The sequence below is a fragment of the Schistocerca americana genome, chromosome 3 (genome assembly GCF_021461395.2).
Source record: "Schistocerca americana isolate TAMUIC-IGC-003095 chromosome 3, iqSchAmer2.1, whole genome shotgun sequence".
NCBI lineage: Eukaryota > Metazoa > Arthropoda > Insecta > Orthoptera > Acrididae > Schistocerca > Schistocerca americana.
In genome coordinates, this window is record NC_060121.1 from 227,238,612 (window position 1) to 227,253,381 (window position 14,770).

Below are 14,770 nucleotides of genomic sequence, written 5' to 3' on the forward strand. Positions count from 1 at the left end.
TCATGCTCACCAGAGCACTTGGACAGTAGTTGGCAACAAGGCCTTCTCCATGACATGGCGCTTGAAGCACTGATGTTTAAGGTCCTGGCCTTGGCGGAGAGGGAGAGGGGGAGAGCTTCCACTTTCACTGGTAGGCCCAGGAGCTGGAATTGCACGGCGATAATTAACACCGGCGGCCACTTCTTGTTTGCCCGGGTAATACAATAATTCCAATCCCAAAGAAAGCAGGTGTTGACAGATGTGAAAATTACTGAACTACAAGTTTAATAAGTCACAGCTGAAAAATACTAACGCGAATTCTTTACAGACGAATGGAACAACTGGTAGAAGCCGACCTCGGGGAAGATCAGTTTGGATTCCGTAGAAATGTTGGAATACGTGAGGCAATACTGATGCTATGACTTATCATAGAAGAAAGCTTAAGGAAAGGCAAACCTACGTTTCTAGCATTTGTAGACTTAGAGAAAGCTTTTGACAATGTTAATGGGAATACTCTCTTTCAAATTCTGAAGGTGGCAGGGGTAAAATACAGGGAGTGAAAGGCTATTTACAATTTGTACAGAAAGCAGATGGCAGTTATAAGAGTAGAGGGGCATGAAAGGGAAGCAGTGGTTGGGTAAGGAGTGAGACAGGGTTGTAGCCTGTCCCCGGTGTTCTTCAGTCTGTATATTGAGCAAGCAGTAAAGGAAACAAAAGAAAAATTCGGAGTAGGTATTAAAATCCATGGAAAAGAAACAAAAACTTTGAGGTTTGCCGATGACATTGTAATTCTGTCAGAGACAGCAAAGGACTTGGAAGAGCAGTTGAACGGGATGGACAGTGTCTTGAAAGGAGGGTATAAGATGAACATCAACAAAAGCAAAACGAGGATAAGGGAATGTAGTCAATTTAAATCGGATGATGCTGAGGGAATTACATTAGGAAATGAGACACTTAAAGTAGTAAAGGAGTTTTGTTAATTGGGGAGCAAAATAACTGATGATGATCGAAGTAGGGAGGATATAAAATATAAACTGTCAATGTCAAGGAAAGCGTTTCTGAAGAAGGAAAAATTTGTTAACATCGAGTATAGATTTCAGCGTCAGGAAGTCGTTTCTGAACGTATTTGTATGAAGTGTAGCCATGTATGGAAGTGAAACATGGACCATAAACAGTTTGGACAAGAAGAGAATAGAAGCTTTTGAAATGTGGTGCTACAGAAGAATGCTGAAGATTAGATGGGTAGAACACATAACTAATGAGGAGGTATTGAATAGAATTGGGGAGAAGAGGAGTTTGTGGCACAACTTGACAAGAAGAAGGGACCGGTTGGTAGGACATGTTCTGAGGCATCGATGGATCACCAATTTAGTATTGGAGGGCAGCGTGGAGGGTAAAAATCGTAGAGGGAGACCAAGAGATGAATACACTAAGCAGATTCAGAAGGGTGTAGGCTGCAGTAGATACTGGGAGATGAAAAAGCTTGCACAGGATAGAGTAGCATGGAGAGCTGCATCAAACCAGTCTCAGGACTGAAGACCACAACAACAACATGCAGTTTGACTGCTGCGTCTCCAAAGCGAGCATCTAGCAGCCCTTCCCGGAATGCCACCGCGCGCAGATCCAGGAGAGCAGCCTGAGGAGCACGTTGGTGGGTTTGTTTTGCTGATAGGTTGGTGCATTTTGCTTATAGAGCGTTTCTACGATGTGGTCTGCCACAATGGCACTCAGTGCCCTGAGGTGGACCATGGCATGTGGGTCAACATACTCGACGCCGAAGTCAAGCTTGCAGCACTTGTCGTAAAGCTTCTTAATGCTATTCCTTAACAACAGATGTAGAGTAGGGATGCGAAAATCCGTCCGGTTACAATCGGTGCCACTATTTGAGTTCTGAATAACCGGCATTTGGTGGGTGTTGGCCATAAGAGCTGGTTTTTTTTTAATTTTTACCAACAGCCCGATAGAAAGCCCAAATGTCGATTACCCATAGCATTTTTTAAAAAAGAGAATAGTTTATATTCGTAAATTTTCCATTACTTTGAAATATTGCGTTATGATAAAAAATGCAAAACCGATCAGTGCTATTTTGCTATGAACGCCGGCGGAAACGACCAACAGACACATGGTATATGAATTGGTACAGCATTGCTGAGACAATAATGGACCTGTTACCACGTGGCGTGGCGTATTGTGTGGTACGCATGCACGTGCTGAGTGCAAGGCTTGCCCCATCTGGTCTATATGGTAGATTCACGCTAGTGTCATCGGACACTAGTTGGCATCCTTCGCCTTGGAAGTAATTTACAAAGTGCGGTACCAGTGGAGTTCTATGTTTCATTTCCTTTAAAATATTAAGAATGGCCGGCAAGGGTGGCCGAGCGGTTCTAGACGCTACAGTCTGGAATTGCGCGACCGCTGCGGTCGCAGGTTCGAACCCTGCCTCGGGCATGGATGTGTCTGATGTCCTTAGGTTAGTTAGGTTAAAGTAGTTCTAAGTTCTAGGGGACTGATGACCTTAGAAGTTAAGTCCCATAGTGCTCAGAGCCATTTGAACCATTTTAATTAAGAATGGTAGTGGCCGCAACAAGGCCAGCGGCCTTGCCGCAGTGGTTAACGCCGGTTCCCGTCCGATCACCGAAGTTAATCGCTTTCGGGCTGGGCTAGCACTTGGATGGGTGACCATCCAGTCTACCGAGCGCTGTTGGCAAGCGGGGTGCACTCAGCCCTTATGAGGCAGACTGAGGAGCTACTTCATTAAAAAGTTGCGGCTCCGGTCTTGTAAACCGACCTACGGCCGGGAGAGAAGTGTGCTGACCGCATGTCCCTCAATATCCGAATCCAGTGACGGATATCACAAAAAACTAGCGATGTCATATAAGGTGAAAACTTATAATTTAACAAATCATTCATAGTTTGCAATAAAAATTGAAAGTATCTGATCTGGTGTCTGTGTATACGTAATATGCCTTTATCTGCTTGTAGCCCTAGAAAACGGACAAATTAAAGCGAAAAGTAGAGTTCTTCAACTTCAATTTTCATACTTTGACTATTCCTCGTGCACAGTCAGTGGTGTGATCCTCGATTGCAAAGCGACTTTTGAGCAGAGTCTCAAGAAATTAGAATCAATAGGAGGATACGGGTGATTTTTTGTGGTATATTGTCATTTTTAGCTTTTCGTGAAAATCAGCGAATGATGGACGGACTAAGCTTTCTTTTATTTGCATGTTTAATGTAGTATCTTGATTCTACGTATCTTGAAACTCAGAGAATTAAAAATGTTCCTGTACTGGTAGATAGGACAGCTTGGCTGTGGAAGTGGAAGGGTAACCCACAACATAGACAGACAACAGTATTCACAATTACAAGCACCCAAGCTTTAATGATCTTCCAGCAATAAAGGCTCTTAACAAATCTCAATTAAGCAAGGACATAAAGTTAGTTACAAACATATGTTAATCTTCAACCAGTGAATAACCCCAATAAAGAATTCTCATTTAAATGAAACATAGATAGGAAAATGCCTTACCAAAATGCTTGAATTGTATAAAATCATGAAAAGCTGAGTTACAACTTTTCTCACAAACTACTTAGGAATTTACAGCAAATAAACAAGTTTGATCTGTTTAACCAGAAGGTAACTGCCAAGTCCAAGCGATCGAAGCCACTCAGAGCGGACGACCGCCCCAACGCTGGTCATCAACCGACATCGTCACGGCCCAGTGGCCACCGTGCTAAAACAGACTAACGTTTCGGTAAGCGACCGACAGCAACACAGGAGTAACAGTGACTGAAAGTCGGCGTACGCCTTACGAAACACGGCACACCCTGAAGCTGGAGCAGGCACAGCTGACTAGCGGCCATACAACCGCGAGCAAACAAATCTCACGCCTCCCGTACTAACGCGGGAAATGATAGCGAGCGACAAGACGCCACGCGCAAAGTAGCAACCGTGCCTACCCCTCGTTCACAGAATGTGCCCTGTCTCCTTGTGTATGGTAATACAATTTATAGCACACAAGAAACGATTTAATGATGGCATTAGTTCAACACAAGATCAGTTGACAGTTAGGTCCAGTAAAGATTTACCAACGGATTTACCTTCAAACCAACTTCTGGACCACAGGCGGAAATTAGTAAACTTGGCATAGGTTTTAAAAAAAAAAAATGGCTCTGAGCACTATGGGACTTAACATCTGTGGTCATCAGTCCCCTAGAACTTGGAACTACTTAAGCCTAACTAACCTAAGGACATCACACACATCCGTGCCCGAGGCAGGATTCGAACCTGCGACCGTAGCAGTCGCGCGGTTGCGGACTGAGCGCCTAGAACCGGTAGACCACCGCGGCCGGCGCATAAGTTTTCACCAGACCGATAAACAAGAAATCAAATTAAACAGTTGCCAAAAATACAGACACGATACGCAAGCCCTTGAAGACCTTGCTATCTTACTCACAGTTATCATTAATGGCGAAACATACACAAATGAATGACAAGAAATTCACCATTGAAAGCAAAAAACAGCTGTTAGAGGTATCGAGTTGAAATTTATGTCAAACATTAAGGTCTACTGTCCGTTGGTAGTGTAAAAAATTTAAGCTGCTAATTTAATGCAATCAAAATATCCGGCCATTTATGTCACATATTTTGATACAAACTCATTCATAAAAACGTATGGGGTACTTCCCATTAACTTAAAATCATGGAATTTGCCGAGAAGCAAAATTTCACAGTAAAAGTAAAGAGAAAATCAGAGAATTGCTGATTTGTTATTTCATAACAAAAAATATATTTTTTCGTTGATGAATTATGCAATAATTTTTGGCTAGTTGCGTCATTCACCAACTATCATTAACGGCCGAGGAGTTCACAAGATCCAACATGGATAAAATAACATTTAGATATTTTTTTGCTATTCGTCCCGCTGTTAAAACTTGGTTCTACCTACCAGTTTTACGGTTGTTTTAGAAGGTTTTCTGCAGGCTAATACAGAGAAACCTTCGAGGACAACCAACAAACTAGCCTGCACTATTGCTCCCCGACTCCAGTCCCCAGTTTTCATGAGAACAGTCCTTTCACCTGCTGCGGACAATCTCATCAGTAGGTTTGCATTTGCCCCGTCAAGGCTTGCTGAGACTTCATTCACTTTTACATACTGTAGGCGTAAACGCATACTTTGTCTGCGGATCCGAATGCAGAAGAAACACCACTTTCTGAGTTGGGAGAGAGGGTAATATAGTGAAACATCAAGGTCAAAGAGACGTTTGGACCTTCTTAAACTATATAGCATGAAATCGGGAGCGACATCCAGTCATAGAGTTACCAGTTCTGTAGTGCAGTTGCTGGCGCTACACAATAACGTGCCAAACCAGGGAGACAAGGACCTTTCTGGCTCAGTTATAGGCTGTTAAATCTTGGTTCTATCCATCAGTACTTGAAGCTTTTGTTTGTAATCTTACGAGGGATAATTTGCTACTGCACTCAGACATGTACCAGATCAGGTTTCACTGCATTTGCGTGACGCCTTCTCGTGGATGTAGCAAACATGCGACCACTGAAGCTGCCCCTGTTTGTTTTACGTTCAATCTTCCCTGATAACTCTATATGGTACGGAACCCACGCACTTGAAAAACGTTCCAGGATGGTGTTTTGTAAGCAGTATTCTTTCTAAACTGACTGCATTTTACCAGTATCCTACTAATGAAACCACCATAAACGAACCGTAATGTTTGTTGACAGCTTACGAGATAATTTCAAGAGTGATAATTACAGGTGAGAGTTTTAAACAAGCACTATTTCAGCCTTTTTTGTCGCACAGCTATGTGGAACTAGAGGCTTAAAGACATCACCAAATCTTCATGATGAGCAATTTGGTGAACTTTTGTAAATTAGTTTTTTCTTCTTCGCATAATTTACGCTTTTTTTTAAATGAAATCGGCACTAAAACCGAAAAATGGCAAATGTGGTACATGAAGTAGATGGGGATAAAAGCTGACGATATATTACTTCAGAATGAGTAGGCCTACGAATCGCTCTTCCTCAGAAACTACATTAATAATGTGTTGTCGAAAAGTCGTATCTTAAACTATTACAGTTCAATAATTGTTCAAATGGCTCTGAGCACTACGGAACTTAATATCTGTGGTCATCAGTCCCCTAGAACTTAGAACTACTTAAACCTAACTAACCTAAGGACATCACACAACACCCCGTTATCACGAGGCAGAGACGGTTGAATAGACCAATAATTAAAATAAATTGGAAACTATGGTGTGACACTCATAAGTGTCTGGATAATTTATTCGCTGTGTTTGAAACTGGTGAAAGCATCTACAATGTGTGCAGTGCTCCTTCAAAGGATGCACCTAAATCTTCTTTTTTTCCATTTCAGTAAACGTATTTTTGGCGTGAACGAATCGCTACTACTGTCAGCAGACGATTCCGAGAACATTGTTATTGCTGCACGCACTGTAGGTAATGCACTTAAGCAACCATGTAAACACCCGAAGCCAAAAGGCTCACAGCGAGAAGCCTGAGCGACCACGAAGTGCCACCTCGAAGCTGCAGCGAAAACGGAGCCAAAGCTCGCAGTGAGCAGCGAGTTACCAACAGCGTGACCGCGCCATAGCTACACGTGACCCCACGTTGTGACGTAGCTAACCCCCATGTTTTCGTACTCGCATGAGAGTGCCAGGTAGCTGTCGGCTCGCTCCTGTGAACGCGAGCGAGGCAACTGCTGGTCTAGTGAAGCCAAGCTGAACGAAAAACAAATGGTGGGGAAGATGTATTCCACTGTCACAGCCGGCCGGAGTGGCCGTGCGGTTCTAGGCGTTACAGTCTGGAACCGCGTGACCGCTACGGTCGCAGGTTCGAATCCTGCCTCGGGCATGGATGTGTGTGATGTCCTTAGGTTAGTTAGGTTTAAGTAGTTCTAAGTTCTAGGGGACTGATGACCACAGCAGTTAAGTCCCATAGTGCTCAGAACCATTTGAACCATTTGAACCACTGTCACATCAGAACGATTCTTACTCATAACTTTCGGTCTGATCTTTTACGCACCAAGGTTCCATTACGTCAAGTTCTTAAATGTACCCTTCTGTATCACTAGTAGCACGAACACGGAATCAACTTGTATAGACTACGTCACACAAAAAAAACAAAAAAACTGCGGTACTACGTATTTATTGTGTCGACTACTGTGGGACTCAGCACTGACATAAACACCGAAGAACGGAAGTTGCGAGTTGCCATGACCGGTGGCGAGAAACCAAAATGATCTGGACGTAACGCTTGCATATTAGTGTTGTTGTTATTGTGGTCTTCAGTGCTGAGACTGGTTTGATACAGGTCTCCATGCTCCTATATCCTGCTTTTTCGTCTCCCAGTATCTACTGCAACCTACATCCTTTTGAATCTGCTTAATGTATTCATCTCTTGGTCTCCCTATACGATTTTTACCCTCCACGCTGCCCTCCAATGCTAAATTTGTGATACCTTGATGCCGCAGAACATGCCCTACCAATCGGTCCCTTCTTCTTGTCAAATTGTGCCACAAACTTCTCTTCCCCCCCATTCTATTCAATACCTCCTCATTAGTTATGTGATCTACCCATCTAATCTTCAGCATTCTTCTGTAGCACCACAATTCGAAAGCTTCTATTCTCTTCTCCTCCAAACTATTTATCGTCCTTGTATCACTTCCATACATGGCTACACTCCGTACAAATACTTTCAGAAACGACTTCCTGACATTTAAATCTATACTCGATGTTAACAAATTTTTCTTCTTCAGAAACGCTTTCCTTGCCATTGCCAGTCTACATTTTATATCCTGTCTACTTCGACCATCATCAGTTACTTTGCTCCCCAAATAGCAAAACTCATTTACTACTTTAAGTGTCTCATTTCCTAATGTAATTCCCTCAACATCACCAGACTTAATTCGACTAAATTCCATTATCCTCGTTTTGCTTTTGTTGATATTCATCTTATATTCTCCTATCAAGACACTGTCCATTCCGTTCAATTGCTCTTCCAAGTCCTTTGCTGTCTCTGACAAAATTACAATGTCATCGGCGAACCTCAAAGTTTTTGTTCCTTCTCCATGGATTTTAATACCTACTCCGAACTTTTCTTTTGTTTCCTTTACTGCTTGCTCAGTATAGAGATTGAATAACATCGGGGATAGGCTACAACCTTGTATCACTCCCTTCCCAACCACTGATTCCCTTTCATGCCCCTCGACTCTTATAACTGCCATCTGCTTTCTGTACAAATTGTAAATAGCCTTTCACTCCCTGTATTTTACCCCTGCCACCTTTAGAATTTGAAAGAGAGTATTCCAGTCAACATTGTCAAAAGCTTTCTCTAAGTCTACAAATGCTAGAAACATAGGTTTGCCTTTCCTTAATCTTTCTTCTAAGATAAGTCGTAAGGTCAGTATTGCCTCACGTGTTCCAGCATTTCTACGGAATCCAAACTGATCTTCCCCGAGGTCGGCTTCTACCAGTTTTTCGATTCGTCTGTAAATAATTTGTGTTAGTATATTGCAGCTGTGACTTATTAAACTGATAGTTCGGTAATTTTCACCTCTGTCAACACCTACTTTCTTTGGGATTGGAATTATTATATTCTTCTTGAAGTCTGAGGGAATTTTGCCTGTCTCATACATCTTGCTCACCAGATGGTAGTTTTGTCATGACTGGCTCTCCGACGGCCGTCAGTAGTTCTAATGGAACGTTGTCTACTCCCGGGACCTTGTTTCGACTCAGGTCTATCAGTGCTCTGTCAAACTCTTCACGCAGTATCATATCTCCCATTTCATCTTCATCGACATCCTCTTCCATTTCCATAATACTGTCCTCAAGTACATCGCCCCTGTATAGACCCTCTATATACTCCTTCCACCTTTCTGCTTTCCATTCTTTGCTTAGAACTGGGTTTCCATCTGAGCTCTTGATATTCATACAAGTGGTTCTCTTTTCTCCAAAGGAATCGTCCGACCAGGCAACATTTTTCCGGTCATCAACAATCCAGTGTGAGTGTTGACGGGGCGAGACGTAAGGCTATGTGTCGTGCAGTCATCGAGTGTATACGGGTGGGCCTTTGGCTCTGAAAGCCCAAATCGATGATGTTTCTTTGAATGGTTCGCACGCTGACACTTGTTGATGGCTCAGAACTGAAATCTGCAGCAATTTGTGGACGGGTTACACTTTTGTTACGTTGAACGATTGTCTTCAGTCGTCGTCGGTCCTGTTCTTGCAGGATCTTTTTCCGGTCGCAGCGATGTGGTAGATTTGATGTTCTACCTGATATTCACGGTAAATTCGTCACCGGCCGCTGTGGCCGAGCTGTTGTAAGCGCTTCGGTCCGGAATCGTGCTGCTGCTACGGTCGCAGGTTCGAATCCTGCCTCGGGCATGGATGTGTGTGATATCCTTAGGTTAGTTAGGTCTAAGTAATTCTAGATCTAGGGGACTGATGACCTCAGATGTTAAGCCCTATAGGGTTTCGAGCCATTTGAACCATTTTTGATACATTCGTGAAATGTTCATACCGGAAAATCCCTTCATCGGTAGCTCGGAGATTCTGTGTCCCATCGCCCGTGCGCCGACTATAGCGCCACCTTAAAACTCAACACAAATCTTGATAATCTACCATTGTAGCTTCAGTAACCGATCTAGCAACTGCAACAGAGAGTTGTTGTCTTACACAGGATGAAAAGTATTTAAACCGACAAACTCTGAGAGGTTGTAGGGGACATGAAAACAAATATTTTTCCCTAATATCTTTTTTTCCTATGAGTATTATTTAAACCGGTGGAGGCCGTATTACGTTCTTCAGTTGTTAGAGGCCGTGTTACGATCTTTAGTTGTTAGAGGGCGTATTACGCTCTTCAGTTGTAGGCAACTGCTGTCCACCAGTGTTGTAGTGCATTGTCTGTGTTTACTAATGGAGCGATACACCTGGAGTGAGTTCACTGATATGGTTGGTGCGTAGTACGTAGCGCACCACAACGGACGAGCTGCACAGCGGGTTTATCAATAACAATATCCTAATCGCCGTATCCCGCATCATACGACCTTCGCTGCTGTGTACCAACGTCTGCGTGAGACTGGGTATATTGGCAGATTACCTGGACAGCGATGCCGTCGCACAGTAAGCACGCTGCAATTTGAGGAAGCTGTCTTGCAGCATGTGGAGCGGGATCCTTCAATCAGCACTCGTGAAATTGCACGTAACATGGGAACGAATCAGGGGAATGTAAGAACAGTCCTTCGAGAGCAGTTGTTACGTCCATTTCACTTACAGCGCGTCCACAACCTGGAACCAGTTAATTATCCACCCAGAGCACAGTTTTCGCAGTGGTACCTGGAACTGTATGAAATGCATCCTACATTTCCGTCCTCTGTGCTGTTTACCGATGGAGTAACGTTCGGGAGTGATGGAATCTTCAGCATGCACAATTGGCATGTTTGAAGTGAGGATAACCCACATGCCACAGTTACTGGCGCTCATCAAGTGCGGTTCTTCGTTAATGTGTAACGCGGTGTTGTTGGGGACTGTTTAATTGGGCCGTATCTGCTACCTAGGCCATTAAATGGCAGGCACTATAACAATTCTCTCGCCAGAGCATTGCCAGAATTGCTGGAGGACGTCCCGGTCCCTACAAGACATCGCATGTGGTTCCAACATGACGCAGCGCCGGCACATTTCAGTCGTCGTGTCGATTCCTGGACCGACGGTTCCCAGGAACGTGGATTGGCAGAGGTGGTCCTGTACCATGGTCTGCTCGATCCCCAGATATGTCCTCTCTCGACTTTTTTGTGTGGGGTGAGATGCGCAACCTTGTTTACCCAACTCCTGTTGCATCAGAAGAGGATCTGGTTGCCCGGATAGTAGCAGCAGCAGGAACAATTCAGGGTACTCCTGGGGTTTTGCCGGTGTCAGACATAACATGATCCGTTGATGTTACCTTTGTTTACGTGTCAATGGAGGCATTTTTGAAAATCTACTGTAACTGAAATTGGGTTGTGTTAATGTGTTGTCTCTTGGTCATAAAAAAATGGAAAAGTATTTGTTGGTTTAATTAATTTGCGGCCAAAGAAAATCTTCCTCTACCAGTTTAAATAATCCTCATAGGAGAAAATGACATTAGGGAAAAATATTTGTTTTGATGTCCCCTACAACCTCCCATAGTTTGTCGGTTTAAATACTTTTCACCCTGTATATCTCTGTTTGAATACGCATGCCTATACCAGTTTCTTTGGCGCTTTAGTTTATAAATGTGTTCTTTCCATTCAAAACAAAAACCCATAAGACATGTAAGTGCATTAATTTTGACCTTTATGTTTAAGTGAATAAAACAAATCTAAGGGTAACGGAGGATCTTACTCTGCCCGTAAGCAATGTGGTGACAGTAGGTGTATGTCCGAATGCAATGGTACGTCCGCCCCTCGTTTCTGTCCTGTGCCTGTTCTGTGTTCTGCTGCATCGGTCCCTTCCTCAGCGCTAGGGTTCCGGGGCTCTGCGCTCGGATACAGTTGCGTGCGGCAGGGGGGCGCACTTCGGAAACTGCGGCAGGCGGGGGAAGGGCGGGGGAGGGGGCAGCAGTCAGTGCCAGAGGCACCCCCACACCCACACGCAAGCCTACACTTAGGCCGCTAGTGGCACGGGCGGGCCCGTCTAAACACGCCGCAATCTCATTACACCCGCCTCAGTCTGCCGGCGACAGCGCGCCTAGAACAGCTGAATATCGCCCCCACTGTTCTCCCGGCCCGCTGGTGTAGCAACTCGGTGGCGTTTGTAGCCACGCGACGTGCAAAATGGGTTCGCGCTTTCCTTTCCTCTTCCCGCACGGAGTACCAAAATTTACATACAGACCAACCACGTTTACGTGCTCTCTCAGATCCCGTTTCCCGTAAAACGGTTTCCCAATACCGCTTCTGGTTGTGGATGTAAATATTCCTGTATCGATTCAGATCACAGTATCAGTTTACGTTCCCATGTATAAGCTCCACCGCTTTTATATTGTGACTGGCTTGTCATGTTGCTACTTGCAACGTGAAATGATTTTGTAGTGGATTGAAGGGAAAAAGGAGCATTAGGCCAGACAGGTCTTACCTACAACATTTTCTTTTGTGTAAGTTGAAGATAAGGACATTTTATCTCTATCGAACAGAAAGAGAGACTTAAAATACTGATACACTCGACAACAAAAAGAAAAACTATGCTCTACAGAGGAATTATCCGTACGGGACGGAATCCGGTAGATATGACGTTCATATACAGACAAACGAATGATTACAGTTTCAGAAAAAATTATTTATTCAAGAGAAAGAGCTTCACAAATTGAATAAGCTTATAACAGTCGTATGCAACCAGTTATTCAACTTGGCATTGATGTACACTAGTGGCCATTAAAATTGCTACACCAAGAAGAATTGCAGATGATAAACGGGTATTCGTTGGACAAATATATTATACTAGAACTGACATGTGTCCACATTTTCACGCAATTTGGATGCATAGATCAGGAGAAATCAGTACCCATAACAACCACCTCTCGCCGTAATAACGGCCTTGATACGCATGGGCATTAAGTCAAACAGCTTGGATGGCGTGTACAGGTACATCTGCCCATGCAGCTTCAACACGATCCCACAGTTCAGCAAGAGTAGTGACTGGCGTTTTGTGACGAGCCAGTTGCTCGGCCACCATTGACCAGACGTTTTCAATTGAGAGAGATCTGGACAATGTGCTGGCCATGGCAGCAATCGAACATTTTCTGTATCCAGAAAGGCCCGTACAGGACCTGCAACTTGCGGTCGTGAATTATCCTGCTGAAATCTGGGGTTTCGCAGGGATGGGATGAAGGATAGAACCACGGCTCGTAACACATCTGAAATGTAACGTTCACTGATCAAAGTGCCGTCAATGCCAACAAGAGGTGACCGAGACGTGTAACCAATGGAACCTCATACCATCACGCCGGATGATACGCCAGTATGGTGATGACGAATAAACGCTTCCAATGTGCGTTCACCGCAATGTCGCCAAACACGGATGCGACCATCATGATGCTGTAAACAGAATCCGGATTTATCCGAAAAAATGACGTTTTGCCATTCTTGCACCCAGGTTCGTCGTTACGTAAACCATCGCAGGCGCTCCTGTCTGTGATGCAGCGTCAAGGATAACAGCAGCCATTGTCTCCGAGCTGATAGTCCATGCCGCAGCAAACGTCGTCGAACTGTTCGTGCAGATGGTTGTTGTCTTTCAAACGTACCCATCTGTGGACTCAGGGATCTAGACGTGCCGGCACGATCCGTTACAGCCATGTGGATAAGATGCCTGTCATCTCGACTGCTAGTGATCCGAGACCGTTGGGATCCAGCACGGCGTTCCGTGCGATAAACCGCAATCGCGAAAGGCTGCAATCCCACGTTTATCAAAGTCGGAAACGTGATGGTACGCATTTCTCCTCCTTACACGAGGCATCGCAACAACCGTTTCACCAGGCAACGCTGGTCAACTACTGTTTGTGTATGTGAAATCGGTTGGAAAATTTTCTCATTTCAGCACGTTGTAGGTGTCGCCACTGGCGCCAGCCTTGTGTGAATGCTCTGAGAAGCTAATCATTTGCATATCACAACATCATCTTCCTGTCGCTTAAATTTGGCGTCTGTAGCACGTCATCTTCGGGGTGTAGCAATTTTAATGGTCAGTAGTGTATAAGAGTCGTTGGATATCCTCATAAGGGATACCGTGCTAAGCTCTGTCCAGTTGCTCGTCAAGATCCCGGGCTTGTTAGAGGGCCCAGCCCATAATGCTCCAAAAGTTGTCAAATGTGGGCCGGCCGGCGTGGCCGAGCGGTTCTAGGCGCTACAGTCTGGAACCGCGCGACCGCTACGGTCGCATTTTCGAATCCTGCCTCGGCCATGGATGTGTGTGATGTCTTTACGTTAGTTAGGTTTAAGTAGTTGTGAGTTCTAGGGGACTGTTGATCCCAGAAGTTAAATCCCATAGTGCTCAGAGCCATTTGAACCATATATAGGCCCCCACCCCAACCCCAATTTTCATATGTAACATAAGAAAAATGTGAAACATATATACTTGTGTTTCAAGGCGTCACGTAAACTAACTCAAAGTTTTTTGCTAGAAAAGGATTCTTTTCTTCTTCATAGATCAGCAAGGCTACGTACAGGCGAGACACACACAATGGCTTTCCGACAATCGCACAGGGAGGAACCCACAGGAGCTATGTTCGGGGTCTGCGGTGGCCACTTGACTAATACATAACGTTCTGCCCGTAGCCGTGGAAAGGTTCGGCCCAGGAAGTCACAACATGTAATCTACAATGCTGTGATGCATCATCCTGCAGGAAAATTACATTTAGCTGAAGGAAAAGAAGCTACGGCATAGTAAATTGCTCAAACAAGTCCAGATACTCGGTTCCTGTTGCTGTTTGTTCGATGAAGGAAAATGGTCCAACTATGCTGTCTTTGAAATTTCCTGGCAGATTAAAATTGTGTGCCGGACCGAGACTCGAACTTGGGACCTTTGCCTTTCGCACGCGAATGCTCTACCAACTGAGCTCCCCAAGCACGACTGACGCTCCGCCCTCACAGCTTTACTTCCGCCACAACTTCGTCTCCTACTTTCCAAACTTCACAGAAGCTCTCCTGCGAAATTGCAGGCTGTGGCTAAGCCACGTCTCCGCAGTGTCCTTTCTTCCAGGAATGCTAGTTCTGCAGGTTCGCAGGAGAGATTCTGTGAAGTTTGGAAAGTAGGA